Here is a 16,159-nt window from a genome sequence, read left to right as displayed (position 1 = left end):
AAAGATCTTCTTTGTGAGTGCCTGTGAGTACCAGGCACTCAGTGGAACGTAGCCGGGAGTAAGATACATAAGGTCTCCACCAGCTTGGAGCTCATGTTCCAGCGTGGAGGATACAAACAAACCAGCATACAAAAACAACCACTGCAGATTCCTCCTTTATGACACGGGAAGTGTGGGCCCGCCTCATCACACTCCAGAAAGCAGTGAGCCAGCGGAGCCTACAGGCAGGCCAGCCCAGCGTCCAGCGTGGGAGGGAGGTGAGGGAAATTCGCCGCTCCCTTCCCAGCCCTGGCTTAACACTAGGGACGTCTCACGGAGGGGGTGAAGGCAGCCCCGGGACAAGGAACAGTGTCTCCACGCTCTATTCCAGGCCTCTCGGCTCCTACCCCGTCCACCTCCCGGGGGGAGAACAGCCGATCTGGCTGGCAAACTCCAGGACAATGGGCTGCGAGCTGGCCCGCCAAGGAGATTTCAGAGTGTGGTTGAAAGGTCAGGACACAAATGAGCTCTCATTTCTCCACCTTCTGAGGATCCAAAGGGACAGGAGCCTCAGGGTGGCCCTGAGCATGGCCGCCTGGTCTTGTCCCCGCCTGCGGGTTTCTCTTTCTCAGACAGGTGGCCCGAGCCCACTCAGGACTAGACACAGCAGCAGACAGCCTCCTCCTGCCTCGCGCGCGCTCTCTCTGCCCGGGCTCCTTTTCCTCCAGCGGTTGGTGCTCTCTCCGTTCCGCTTTGCTCACTGAGGCCACAAGCAAAGTGTTGAGGAGATGGGCTCTGGGGCCAGATGGCGGCCTCCAGCAGCTGACCTGGTGTCTCACACCCAATTTGCTCATCTATCCAACAGGCACGTAACGATTTTCATTTCAAAGGGGAGTGGAGAATCGGCTCAGAGATTGCTGAGTACAAAAAGCCCCGGATAACTCTTGGCTGTTGCCAGTAGCTCAGGGTAAGGAAACTTCTTAGGCCATGAACAGGGCCTGAACCACCAGCCTCTTCACTTACCAGCAGCCGGCCCCTGCTTTGTGTCGCAAGCTCAGCTAACAATGGCAGGTCATTTTCCCTTCTCTCTTCTGTGCTCGTGTGTGGCCCTCCTTCCACTGTTCCTGTCTATTCCTGGCCATAATATCATTGAAAAGCACCCCAGCGTCCCCCCGATGTCTAACACAACCCCTTCTCTCTGTGATTGCAAAGGTTTGGCAGTGATTTCCTGTTCTGTGGGGAAGGCTCAGCGTGAGGAGAAATGCCTGGCCCTGACATGCAGCGAGATAGAAAAAACAATTGCTTGTGGGCTTCAGACAAGGCCCCCAAAGCTGTTAGGAATTGCCTCCCCTCCTCCCACCCCCACGCCGGTTCCTGCGGCTTTCCCAGGCCGAGGTGGGAAGGAGAGCTCCCACTCCTAACCCTCCTTGGGCCGTGGCATTGACTGAATTAATCAGAGAGGCAGACGGCGGCCATTCAGCCTGAAGGCCACCTGTGTTCCAAATTTGAAAATCCATTCACTTGGGAAAAGCAGAGCGTCCCACGGAGAGTCAATGGATTTCAGTTCACTGAACATTGCTTTGGGCAAATAAGCAATTTTATTTCCTCTCCCCACCCCCTTGAAAACATCCATGAAGTGTTTTGTGGTGTTGCTGACAGCACGTGACACTTCGAAGCTGGAAATAAAATCTTCTTTAAGCTATTTATAGCTGACTGGCAAATGGAAGGCAGTGGGAAGGAGACTAAGACGGGAGCTGAGAATGGTGGGGTGAGCTGGGCGCCGGCCCCCAACGCCCAGCTGTAAGCTCTGCATAAACCGCTCAGAGCCCCCCCCACCCCCAATTCACCTGCCCCACCTGCCCACAGAAGGAAGCAGGGTGAGAACCCCTGTGGACAGAGGAGCTGGGCAGGGCGGGGAGGGAGCACTACACGCCTTGCCAGAACAAGGGGTGTGCTTTGTAAACTGTAAAGTGCCCCAGCATGTGACGTTTCAAAGAAATTGAGGATCCTTCTTCTCAAAGTAGGAATTTTTAGCCTGGAGTCCACGTTCTACACAGCTCTCGGGGTGGGAGGGGGAGGGTCTGGAAACCACCTGTCAATGTTTGCAAAAGTTTGAAGGGCACAGTGCATCGCTCTGAAAAAAAAAAATGTTCACTTAATTGAAAATCTCAAAAGCATCTCTGACCCAGGAGAGGTAAAACCCAACATTCCAGGTGGAGCAGGGGCTACAAACTCAAATGCCCGCTGGACCCAGGCAGGTAACCTGGGAGGGAAGCTGAGTGAGTCTGCGAAACAGGTGGATCCATGGACACAGTGGCAAACTGGGGCTTCAGCCCCGGCAAAAGAAGTTATTGCCATTCAGGAAGGTGGGCCCAAGGACTCCTGATTCTTTTTACTTTTTTAAGAAAAAAATTTGAAACCAGATTTTTACTTAGAATCTTACACTTTTTTTTTTCTCCAGCAAATTCAGAGCTTTTTTTTTTTTTTTTTTTTTGAGGGGGTGGACAGCCAGAGGGAAAGGGAGAGAGAGCTTCCCAAGCAGGCTCCACGCCTAGCACGGGGCACAACACAGGGCTCAATCTCACGACCCTGAGACCATGACCTGAGCTGAAATCAAGAGTCAGACGCTTTACCGAATGAGCCACCCAGGAGTCCCTAATTCAGAACTTTGAAAATTGGGTTAAACAACACATCGACTGGCTGGATTCAGCCTGAAGGTCCCCACTTTGTAAATTCTGTTCTCGGGTCCTGTGTCCCATAGCCTCAGTTCCAAGCCCAGGTCCCAACACGTTCCTGGGCTCAAGAAATGCTTATTAAAATAAACCATATCCGGTGACAGGAATACTCGGCATGCCACCACTCCCCCAAGGCGCCCTTCCCCCGGGCCCAATGAGCATCAGGGTCTTCAGCCACTGGGTCCCTGTGATCCCTCCAGACCCTCCCCTCCCAAACCAGCCTTCACTTATGGGGCCACCCCATAACACGATACTCCATGTCGGGTCTGAGCAGCCTAGGGCCCTCAGAGCAGGACCAGCTCCTCCCTCATGGACAGTCCCCTGCTCTAAATGTGCCTGAGACACACTCTCATGTTTCTGGAAACACCACCACCCCACTGCCTGTGGGCTGGGAGGACACTACACCACCACAAAAGAGAGGCTGGAGCAGCCTGCAAGCTGCCAGCCAAGAGATTCCTCTGCGTGTTGGGAGCGGCCGCCCCTCGGCATGTGGCAGACAACTATATCTCTTTACAGATGAGTAGACAAAGACCCAAAGAGAGACATGTCATCCCAGACAGGGGTATGGAATTGACTGGAGAGAGAGAGAGAGAGATCCCCCAGAGGGATGAATGGAGAGCTGAGTTGTTCACACACTGCCGTTTGAAAACAGATAAACCTCCAGAAACAGAAAGACAAGGCTAGGGCAAAATGAGGCTTCAGTGCACAGAAGGTTACCTGCTGGAAGTTTTCATGAGTTCTGCCATGGTGGCAATATAGAGTCATGAATAGAGAAGTAGCCTTGACTCAAAAGACTTACTTCCTATAAGATCCAGGAAAATAACCCTAATTTCCCCAAACTTACGTTTCCTTCTCTGTGGTGACAGACTGAATTAGCTCTGACTCTTGACAGCCCCCAGTAACAGGCTCTGCATCTCCCCTTTTGCTGCACCCTGGCTTCACCTTGACCACATGCCTGGCGTTAGCCAGTGGGATGTTAGCTGTCACAGCAGGAGCAGAGACTTGAAGTGAAGTTGCACTGCCATTGGTTTGCTTCTGTGCTCCCTGGGGGAGTTGCTCCTCCTCCAGCCCAGAACCCAGACCTGAGCCCAACCTGCAGGGTGGAGTCAGGCTCAGTCGGACCTGAACCGCCAGCTGAGCCCAGCCAGATCAGCCTAGACACTGTACATTCAGTCAACGGGAAGACCCTCGAACACAGGATAAATGCTGTTGCTTTATGCCACTGGGTGTCCCATAGCAAAAGACACTGGCCTACTCATCAGTGGGGGCAGCTCCAATTCTGATGAACTCATGGCACCATGCTCTGAATCAGAAGTTATGGCATTAGTGAAAGTCTCTTGGGCACCATGCCAAAGTGGGTTGTGCATATTGTTATTGGGTAAGTAATCCAGATGTCTCAAATGGGGTAAAAGAGGAAAATTATTCAATATAATCATAAAAGCAAAATGAATTATATTATCTTATTCCCCGATTCAGGCTTTTTACAGAGATCTGGTCATGTCGTTTCTCTGTAGAGAGATCTGGTCACTTTAGAACCCCACCACAACCAAGCCACCACTCTTCCAGTTTCTAAAAGCTACCTGTCTTTCTTGGCCCCGGGGCCCCTTTGCATCACTCCAACCTCTGTGTCCATCCTCACATCTCTGTCTCTGCTTCTCCTCTCTCCCTCTTTCCTTATAAGGATCCTTGTGATTACACTGGGCCCACCTGGATAATCCCAGGTAATCTTCCCATCTCAAGACCCTTAATTTAATCATATCGGCAAAGTCTCTTCTGCCATGTAAAACATATTCACAGGTTCTGGGGTTTAGGATATGGACATCTTTGTGTGGACATGTCTCTGTCCACCACAGTGAACTTCTGACTTCCATCTTAGAAAAGCAGAATTCAGAAACTAGAAAATTATCCAAAAGAAGGAAAGGATATGGACTGTCACCAGCACTGTTCACACATATTATAGTTCTGCCTCCTTCAGGTCACATGGTAATATTGTACTTCCAAGTCCCCTGGAAAGCAGTCATGCCCTATGATTTGCTTTGGCCATTGAAACAGGAACAGAAGTGATAGTGGCCCCTGTAAAACCTGTTAGCAGTGTGCGATTTGTCTGCTCTCTCTCTTCTCCATCATGGCAATTGGTGGTCTCTATGTCAGCCTGAGTCCCAGAGTGAAGCATACCCCAGATATTCCATGATGGATACACAGCATTAGTGAGAAATAAATTTTGTTGTTTCCAGCCACTAAGATTTGGAGGCCTAACCTAGCCCATCCCAGCATTCAAAGCTTCAGGGCTGCCAGAAGCATGTCTGCTATAAGACTTCTTTGTGATTGTATGTCTCCAGGTATGTCCCCAAGGACTCCTATCCACTGGTTCGGACTGAGCTGTCTTGGCCAAGGTCCAACAACAAAGAATCCAGGGATCAGAGATCAAACTAAGACCTTCTAAATCCAACTAAGTATATCCTCTCATAACTCTCTGAATGCATGCGTGTGCACCTGCACACACGAAGAGAGAACAAAGCTAGCTGTTCTCCCAGAGAAGCTGCCCCTTCATGCCTTCCACCACGTTCCCAGTTGCTTGCACAACTCCAGGCCAGAAAAGCCCAGTAGGGTGGAGAATGGGCTGAAGGAGGGAAGCAGCGACATTGACTCTAACTCACTAGGTCACTCCAAAACCTAAATGGGGATGAGGATCTAAGTCAACTGACATGGAAGAGCGATGCCCAGCCAAAGAGGCTTGACAAGCTGGTTATAATTGTGTCTGCCACAATGCCTCAGTTTCAGGAAATGTAGGAAGACAGAAACCCAGACAGCCTGAGTCCTGGAGAGGCGAGCTGGTTAAGGGCCAGGAAAATCCTCCCCCACATATGTACTCACTAGAAAGGTCTTCACTGCTGATGGCTATTTGCCAGAGAGCCAGGCCTGGAAGACAGCCTGAAGGAGAAGGAGAAAACAGCTGTGTATGGGGGTGTGATTTGGGGGCCTGCATATGTCACAGTGTGGGTTGGGATGCATATGGAAAACAGAACACAGTTTGTCTTAGAAATAAGTCCAGACCTGTCCTCCAAGGGTGTGCCTAGCACAGAGGTAGTTCTCAGTGAGTGCGGCAGAAAGGGGCTCTGTTACTTGGAGAAGATTAATTCCACCTTTCAACCATGTCTTTGTTTGTTCATTCATACATTCATTCATTGTTCTTTCCTTTAAGAAGCATGAGTGGACTGGAAAACAGTATGGAGGTTCCTCAAAAAGTTGAAAATAGAGCTACCCTACAACCCAGCAATTGCACTCCTGGGTATTTATCCCAAAGATACAAACGTAGTGATCCAAAGGGGCACATGCATCCCAATGTTCATAGCAGCAATGTCCACAATAGCCAAACTATGGAAAGAGCCCAGATGTCCATCAACAGATGAATGGATAAAGAAGATAATATTCCATATACAATGGAATATTATGCAGCCATCAAAAAAATGAAATCTTGCCATTTGCAACAACGTGGATGGAACTAGAGGGTGTTATGCTAAATGAAATAAGTCAATCAGAGAGAGACAATTATCATATGATCTCACTGATTTGTGGAATTTGAGAAACAAGGCAGAGGATCATAGGGGAAGGGAGGGAAAAATGAAACATGATGAAACCAGAGAGGTAGACAAACCAGAAGAGACTCTTAATCTCAGGAAACAAACTGAGGGTTGCTGGAGTGGAGGGGGGTGGGAGGGATGAGATGGCTGGGTGATAGACATTGGGGAGGGTATGTGCTATGGTGAGCGCTGTGAATTGTGTAAGACTGTTGAATCACAGACCTGTACCTCTGAAACAAATAATACATTATATGTTAATTTTTTAAAAAGACCAAAAAAAAAAAAAAAAGAAGCATGAGTGGAGCAGCAACACTGTAATCTTGGAAAAGATAAATAAAGCAGAACCTCTGTCCTTTAATCACACACAGATAATACATGAATATCAAAAGCTAACCATACGGGAGACCAGTGGTCTCCTAATGTGGGAGAAGGGGCACATTTACCAGCAGTGCCCAAGACAACCATTTGGGGGTTTTTTTGTCTTTTTGTTTTTAAAGATTTATTTATTTGAGAGAAAGAGAGAGCAGGGGGGGGACAGGGAGAGAAAGAGAGAGAATCTCAAGCAGACTCCCCACTGAGCACAGAGCCAGATGTGGTACTCCAACTCACAACCCTGAGATCATGACCTGAGCTGAAATCAAGAGTCAGAGGCTTAACTGACTGAGCCACCCAGGTGCCCCAACAACCATTTGTATCGAAAAAGGAAAATATTAGAATTTCTATTTTTCGCTCATATTTCCTAAATGCATATTTTATGGTTGCTTTCTAACATATGATAAAAACAATACAATGACACATGTAAGTAATACATAAATGACAAAACAAGCAAGATAAGATGGCTTGGAAATATGTGCTCAAAAACATGTAGTGATGGAATACATAAACAACCACCTAGAGGCAGTTATAGATTTTTGATTTCCTGGTTAAGAGAACAGCAAGATAATAGCATTTGATTCAACCTCATCCAACTTCCCATTTAAATACTTACAAAAATAGACCCAGGAGAACTAAAGGTGCAATAATATTGAAAACCAAAAATAATGTTCTGTTCTCTACCAGAGCCCAAGAGGAATTTCTACGAAGTGAAGAACAAGTGGGTCTATGAAGCAGAACAATAACACCAGTAGAAGAAGATAGGAGGTTCCCGAACGTGTCCATCATCTGCCCTTATCTCAGACACCAGAGCATCTTTACCAAAAGGAAGGGCAGCAAAAGAACTATATGGAGTATCTAATGCTCTGTGACAAGTAACCTGATATTTAGTGGCTCAAAACAACAGTAATCACTATCTCCACCAGCTCTGCAAATCAAGGAGCAGAAGAAGCCTGGTTGGGAGGCTCTAGCTCAGGCTCTCTCAGTGATTGCTGCCAGGTATCAGCTGGAGTCCAGTCATCTCAATGATGGACCAAGACCACAAGACCCACATCCCAGGAGGCTCACTCCCATGGCCAGCAAGTTGCAATGGCCAAGTAGGTTTTTCTTCATGTGGGCTCTCCACAGAACCATGTGAGTGTCCTTCCAACAGGACAACTGGCTTCCTGCAGAGAAAATGGTCCAAGAAGCCAAGGCAGAAGCTGCGATGCCTTCCATGACCTCACCCTGGGAATCACGACTGTGACCTCCACTGTACTCTACCAGTCACACAGGCCAGCCCTGATTCAGTGTGGAAAAGGACTACATGGGGCATGAATAGCAAACGTGGGGCTCATTGAGGCCATCATAGAGGCTGTCTACCACAGAGGCTAACTCACTGGAGATCATTTCTGATATGGACAGGGCTCTTTTTTGGTCTCTCTCACTTTTTGTCTCTTTGTCTCTGTCTCTCTCTCTGTCTCTCTGTCTCTCGCCCCCCCCACTGTCCTTTCTCTGTCTCCATCTTTATCTCTTCCTCTGTCACTTGTATCTCCTCCATTCATTTTTATCTTTCTACACATTTTCGAAGACTATAACATCCACTTGTGAAAAGATAAAATCTTTACTGATCTCACAACTAGCACCAATGAAGGGATAGAAGGAAAGATCCTTAGGGCAAGGGTATCAGCAGGAGTCAAAGCAGCAAAGGAGATGCCCAACCCACTACCTGAGACAAGGAAGTGACTCCATTTTATTTTGGAAAAGAACTTCTCCTAAGCTTTTCCTTCACCCTGCAGCCTCCATTGGCAGAGGTCACTGTCTCAAGGATGAGCAGGCAAAGGTTAGACCGGCAGGGCACAGCTGACATGGATTTGCAAACACGAAAGTGAGGCCATCCTGTCTCCAGCCGACCCTGGGTGAATCCTTGCCTTGTGATGCTTAGCCACCTCCAGTAAACCACTTCTATATACAGCATGGGTTCTGTAACTTTTGGAATCCACTCCAGATGCAATTCCTATACTAGGAAGGAATAATTAGTTGCAAACAACAGAATCCATTCTGTCTAATGTAAGCATGAAAGGAACATATGAAAAGCAATTAGGTAACTCAAAATATCTCTGAGAATGGACTCTGAATCTACTGAGTCCCAACACCCCTGTGGGGATTCTCTAACAAACATCACTATATAGCGGCTACCATGACTGGGTCTGGACACCAGAAATTCCACCACTGCTGCCCCCAAAGAACCAAACAGCTCTACCACCTTCTGGACAAGGACCTCATATTGCTCATTCCTAATTCCAGGTCTCAAAGAAGTTCACCTAACTAAAGGGACCTAGGCCCCCTTTCATTATCCTGACTGAAAGCAATCCTTGGGGTATGCAAATTTTCTGGATTCTTCCTTGAGAAGACAAGAGTCATAATGTTAAAAATAATTAAGAGGTAGTGAGGCTATTGAAAAGATTTTGGACAGCTGCAAATGATGACATATGTCAACTGCACAGCTAAAAGGAACACAAAAAATATAAGTTAGTGAGAAGGAAAAGGAAAAGTGTTTCCTCATGGATGACTACCCACCCACACTGTCCAGAAGAATACCAAGACAGATATTGGTATCACTGACATTTTTGTTGATGGTTATTAGCAACATGAGTACATTTAGGGTTGTAGATAATGTTCAAATCCATGATCTCATTTGATCTCACAAAATCCCAATGAAGTAAACCAGTTTGGGATTATGAGGCTCAGAGAGATGGAGAGACAGACAAGATCAGTCACTGGAGCTCCCACTGAACAACTAGAGATACAGCAGAGGTGAATCTCCCTCGGCACCTGTATATGCAACTCAATAGGGGAAACTCTTTACTTATCTTGGTAGAGAACCTCAGGTTTGTAGAATAGGAATAGGTCCCATCTTCATCCACAAGCATCCCTTTATAATTTCTTTCACATAGACTCCAGGCACATAGATGTTTTTCCTTATCAAAGTGCATACATAAGTTTGTTTTCCCATTCCCTTCATTAAAGCCACCCATTGGCTACTGAGCAGAGATCCAATTAAGTGCAGCAGGACCAGAGTTATAGGTGCAGTGGTCCTTTGTCATTTTTTTTGGCTACCTGGAATCCAAATTTCCTTCTGGTTTCATAGAAATCCCCAAATTGTGTGATAGTCTTGGTGGAGACAAAGTCTATGGAAGCCTAAGAAAGCTAGACAGTGCCCATCCCCGCCCAGCAGTTGGGCAGTCACATGACTTCGGCTCATCCACTCGCACTTCCCATCTTGAATGCTGAAACCCACCTGTGTTCTCTGATGCCTTGGCTTCCATGGAGTCCACCATTTTTTTGAGCCTGGTTTTCAACCTTTTCATCAGTCCTCAATCCAGCCAGCACACTTCCCAAAGATTCCTTCCCTGCTTAAGTTACACAGTTATGCAGAGACATACATACATAAATAAATAAATAAATAAATAAATAAATAAATAAATAGACCATGAGTAGTTCATCTTTAATGTTATGCTAATCATTAAAGAATCCAAGGTTTCTGTTAGCAGGCCCAGCTTCATCAGCACCAAAGAATGATTTTTGTTGGGCTTTCTGAAAGGCCTTCATATTTCAACAAACATTCATTGTTTGCACCTTTGTGCCAAACACTGTCCTAGATAATGGAGACTCAGTGAATAGGCAGTAATCACTTCTCTCTAGGCTTTAGTGGTTAGAGGGAATTCAAAGCTGTTTTTAAAGGCCCCCCTACACCGATCACTATCTTTTCAGACACCTAGGAATCAGGTTAGAAACCACTGATCTAACCAAAATCTCTCCTTTATGTAAGAAAACAACTAAGAAACAGAAGGGCAAAGAGATTTCTCCAAAGTCATAATAGCAATTTCCCAACAAAGCCAGGAGCAGATCTCAACTTCCCCAGATCTCAGGCCAAAACTCTTTCCACTTCATCACCCCACCTGTAGGGGATTTCAACAGCAGACATCAACTGCCTCTTTGTTGATTTTTGCCAACTGGTCAACAGTGACGTGCTGGCAGGCAGTCTAGTGAATGCCCAGTTAAGCCCAGCTGGGGTCATCTGCAAAATGGAACACTACCTGAGGAGGAAAACAGTCTCGCGAGGCCCTAGGGACACACTGTGGAGGACAGGTTTGAGCTAGCAAGTCCAAAAGAGAAATGGGAACAGGAGGCAGGACGTGGAGCATGCCAGTCTGCCTGTCCAGCACACCAGCCCCAGGAGCATACGGCCCATAATTAGCCACCCGGGAGATGGTCATTGACCCACAAATGGAGAATTATGGCTTCAGGTGAGAATCAGCAGCAGGAAGTGGAGCCCTGGAAGACTGAGAAAACCCTGTTTTCATGCAAATGCCTTCAGTAATCATAAACAAAAGGAGACAGACAGGTGCCTAGGATGACAAAGTGCAGGGGTGCTGCCACTACATCCGATACTGCATTTCTGGAAGATCTCTGAGACCCAGCAGAATCTTTCAGGCATTCGTCCCTCATGGGCCCTGGAAACCCCATCTGGTTTATTGCAGGACTACAACCTGGGAGCGTCCCCTCGGGGACACCACCGAGCTTGTGGTTCCAATGACATGGTTTTCGTAGTTGAGGAGATCCACTTTACGCCTGAGAATTGGTCAAAGGTCCTCTAAACCAGGCTCCTTTTTCCTCTCTGCCCACTACTGCCCATTCCCTCCCAGTCCACTGAGGAGGCAGTAAAGGAACAGGTGAAAAGCACATCGCACAGCCTGGCACACTGGGTTCCTGAGCCACCACTTCCTGGCCGTGTGGCCTCAGTCTGTTCCTTTACTTCTCTGTGACCCAGTTTCCTCATTGGTAAAACGGGGATAATGTCGTGGGGGAAATGGGAGCTACTGCATTGAAAGCTCTCAGAAGAGAGTCTGGCCTGTCATAGGTGCTCAGGAAGGTTAGAGGCCCCTGTGGATAGGCCAACCCGCAGATGCCTTCTGTCTCCTCCTCCCTCACTCCATCCTCTGGTCTTACTTCTCAGCCTCTCTCCCGCCTTACACACTCTCCCACAGGGCACACACTCCTCACTCCCACCGCCATGCCCTTTGACGGCTCCACACAGACTCCTTTTCCCACCATCTCTGCACATCTGCACCCCACCTGCCTTCCAGACCCAGAGGGGCTCACGTCAGAACATATCCCCGATGGCCATGGGTGGGAATAACCCGCCCCTCCCTCCATCTCTCTCCCCCAGTGTGAGCCGCCCCTATGGCTCTTGATGCTCTCTACCTCGTTTTATACTAATTTATGCTCTCTACCTCGTTTTATACTCATCACTGTTCCACCCCCAGCCCCATGTTGGCACTGCTCAGTAAACCTGTGTAGGGAGAGAGTGAGGAAGAGGGAATAATGGTTGTCCAGTGTCCCTGACAGGCTCCCACAGGTGCACCCCCCTCTTCCCCTGCCACCAGTGTGGAGGCACCATTCACTCACCCCCATTCGAGCCTCCAGACGCACCCTCTCAGACCAAGTGCCAAGGCCTGGGAGGCAGGTTTCCAGGGAGCATCAGCACTCCAGCTGGCCTTGGCTGAAGAGGGTAGAGTTGCCCTGGAAGAGGGGGGACGGAGGACAGGGGACAGGAACAGCTGACACAGGTGAAGATGGTAGAAAGAGCGAAGAGTAACCAAAGATTAGCCAAAACAAGCAGGCTGGGGTCGGAGGGCCAAGCGGCTGCTAAGGAAAGCAGGCTCGGTTCCATAAGCAGTAGGGAGTCACAGAAGTCATACGAGGCGATTCAAATACAGTGATTAGCATGACGGATGACACACAGGGAGTGTGCGGTATGTGTTGACTATGACCACCATTATTAATCGCACTAGCATCTTAGTCTAGAAAGGCAGCCACTGGGTGTTAAGAGACAAAAATATCCAGTAATTATCCTCAAGTCCTACTTCCATCGCCAAGGTACTGGGGCACCTCAGACCCATTTCTGGGCCCTTCTGAGCCTCTCTGGGCCTCAGTTCCTCATCTGTAAGATGCAGGAGCTACACTTGGTGATCTCTGGCTCTTTTCTTCTTGCTCTAACCATCCCTGATGCTGAGGTTCTGCTGACAGCTGCTCCTCGAGCCCCCGTTGACCTGTCCCTTCTGTGACTGCCACTACTTAGGTTACGGTGCACAGTTCTGTGCTCTTGGTATCCCTCCACACTGTTCCAGATCCTTGACTTTCTGCTTACCCACAGATCATGTCTTTAGTGAGCTCCCCCCCATCAGGACCTACCAAAGAACTGAGCACCTAGAAAGTTCTTAATGGCTATTGATTTAGGAATAGGAATCATCAGGAAAACTGGGAGTCAAAACTTAGCCTTATCTTAGTGATAAAAATGAGGAGAGGAAGAAAGAGGAGGGAGAGGAGAGAAGGAGGGAAAGGGGGGAAGGGGAAAGAGAGGGAGGAACGGGTGGGGAGGAGGAGGGAGAGGAAGGGGGAATGAGGGGGGACGGTGGGAAAGGAGGAGCAAGCACTGAGTGTCCTGCCTGTGCTGACTGTGCTAAGCACTTTACAAGTGTAGCATACACAACTGTCAGTCCAAAGTTTCAGATGCTTAGGAAATATCATCCTTCCATTCTCTGAAATTATCCCAATTTCTACTTTGTGCCCCTATCCCCTGGGGCTGGCAGGAAGCTCCCTCCTGGTCGCCGTGGGGCTCCTTCATCTTATAAGGTGCACATCGTCCCAAGAGCCCCATGGGGCTCCCATAGAGCAAGGAGCCGCTTCTCCCCTACACCCCTGCCTGGTGGCTGCTGTCCTCCTCCTCCTCGAGAGCATGGGGCCCCTTCCAGTCTGGGGCTACCCCTGAACAACCTGGGCACCACGAGACCTTAAATAGCACCAGTCCCCCGAGACCCAGGTCCCCTCTTCTAACCTCCTTGCTTGTCATTCTGCTCCGCCTTCTCTCTAAACCCTGGAACGGGACCAGATTGCAAAGCTCCTGGCCCCATGCATCTCTCCTGTGCCCACTGCATCCTGCTTTGCGTGGGAAGACACCCCCCCAGACCTCCTCTGTCTCCAAAAGTGTGATCTCCTCCCTCGAACACCAGCTCCTCCCTTACATTTTCCTGTGGATTTTCATCACTCATCATACCTAGAACCTAAATCTTTTACAGGAAGGAAAAGCTCCCCTTCCCCAGAGGGCAAGGAATACTTTGTCTTCAACCCTCCTAGAAGGTGAGGGGAGTACGTCTGGCCCATCCACGTAGCACATGGAAGAAGGGCAGGAGAGAGCGTCTGAGACAGGAGCACCACGCCCTGCAGTGTCCACGGCCCTCCCTGTGCCCTCGGAGACTGATGGGGGCCGAGTTCAGATCTCCAGGCTCTGATGGGGGCCAGTGACCTGTCTGCAGGCGTGAGGCCCAAATTTTCTAAACTCTCTTCACCTGAACTTCAAGCCTTGATTGCCAGCCTGAAGACAGAGTGTGATGCCTGCTCCCCAACCCCATCAGCCACCCAAAATCAGTCTTTGAGGCCCGGCCTACTCCAGTCCACCTCACCCTCAACTCCTGCCAACTCACCCACAAGCAAGCTCTGGTCTCACCCAAGTCCTAGGCCCTCTCACCACCTCCCTGCCTGTTCCTTACCTTGAGCTGGCCCCCGCGTCCCCAGGCACCTGATTCCCGGGCCCTGGACTCTGCTGGCCACCCTGGAGCTGGCCCACTTGGGCTCTCCTCTGCAGCTTCTCTGGGGGCAAGCATGCCCTGCAACGTCAGCAGGAAAGGCGAGTGCTCCCTCGGGCCTGGCCCAGCTCCTGCAAGATGGGGACTGGACACCTCACTCTCCGTGTTCAGTGGTGATGTCCACCTTTAGTCTACTTCCACAGGGTACCCTAGAGCAGAGGACAGCAAGCGGTTTCTGTAAAGGCCCAGGTAGAAAATACTGTAGGCTCGGTGAGCCACACTGCAGTCTCTATCACAATGACTCAACTTGGCCCCTGAGCCCAAGAGCAGCTGGAGACAACAAGGAGACAAGAGAAATCACCTTCATTTACAGACACTAACATTTTAATCCATCTAATTTTCACATGTCACTAAATATTATTCTCCTTTTGATTTTTTTAACCATTTAAACTGTGAAAATAATTCTTTAAAATGTAAAACAAAACAAAACAATGGGCTCCACAGCCTTATAAGGAGAGGCCTCCAGCCCCATCTGCCCTGAGGGCTATAGTCGGCCAGCCCCTGGTGGAGAGGAGCAAGCCCTGGGCCTGGGGTCAGACAGCTCCCACCTCCTCCAGGCCCCAGGAACTGAGACATGTTACTTCCCATCTCTGGGTTTGTTCTTCCTCAAAAAACTTGGAAAATAATAGTGCCCTTTTCATAGGACAGTTGTGAGCCTTAACTGAGAAACAATGTAGAGTGGTTTGGGGCACAAATACCCCAAATGATAAAGTCTAAGCGGGGACGGCAATGATTCTTTGTTTTCATGGAAGAAAAATCTGGAATCTGGGAATGTGAAATGGTGGGGAGGGGGGGGCGGGCCCAGAAAGCAGCTTTGCAATCAGAAGATTCCTGAGTTTGCCTCCTGGCTCAGCCACGTAGAGCTGGGTGACTTTGATAGCGTCACTGGACCACTCTGGCCTTCAGTCTCCTCAACCATAAAATATCCACAATACGCTCACCTCACAGGTTTTCCAGAGGATTACTTCGATGGCATGAAAAGTAAAGCGCTTGGCATATACTGGACCAAACATGGCATATTATTTATCCCATCTTGATTTTTTTTCCTATCCCCAATTTCTTTTTTTCAGAGAAGAAGCCAACATTCTTAATCAAAAGCCTGCCTCCTCTCTGACTCCAAAACATCCCTTTTGATGGGCCCCCTGTGTTCCATCAACACCATGTGCTCCCACCTCCCCGAGGAACCCTTGTTGCTGGAAACTAGGGCAGCCCTTTGAACAGGCATTCTTTTCCACGCTGAAAAACATCAGGCGGCACGCTGGGAGCTGTTTGTATTCTCACCCTTGTCCTTGGGGCCCCTCTATCGGGATCTGAGGCTGACAAGGGACCAGCATGAGGAAAGGCTACCCGCGGGCCTGGCCCTGGGAGGGACATCGTCTGCCCGGCCTGGGCTGCAGCTGCGGGACCCTCGGGTCCCTGTCGGCTATGTGGGTCAAACTGATGGTCAGTTCCCAGCCTGACATGTCTCTGATCCCAGGTAGATAGCCCTGACACAGGCCAGGTTTGTCCTCGTGTTGAAAAAGCTCCCAGACATGGCATTTCGGGGAGAGGCCTGCTCAAAGCTAGACTGGTGTAGCTAGAGGAGCTAAGGTGATTCGAGGGGGGGAGGGACAGGGGAAGGCTTTCCTTCTGATCATCTGGTCCTGCTGTCCCTTGCAGGAGACGGACGGGCCCAGGGCTGAGGTTTGGGGCCAAGAGACCAGAGCCAGGATGGAAGCCAGAAACAGAAAAATCCAAGGTGAACACTCATCCAGAGAAATTTGGATTTAGTCACCAAGTCCAGGGAATGGGGACAGAGCCCCAA

Source organism: Zalophus californianus, chromosome 4 (genome assembly GCF_009762305.2).
Source record: "Zalophus californianus isolate mZalCal1 chromosome 4, mZalCal1.pri.v2, whole genome shotgun sequence".
Classification (NCBI taxonomy): domain Eukaryota; kingdom Metazoa; phylum Chordata; class Mammalia; order Carnivora; family Otariidae; genus Zalophus; species Zalophus californianus.
The sequence above is the reverse complement of the archived record's forward strand: the minus strand, read 5'-3'. Positions refer to the sequence as shown.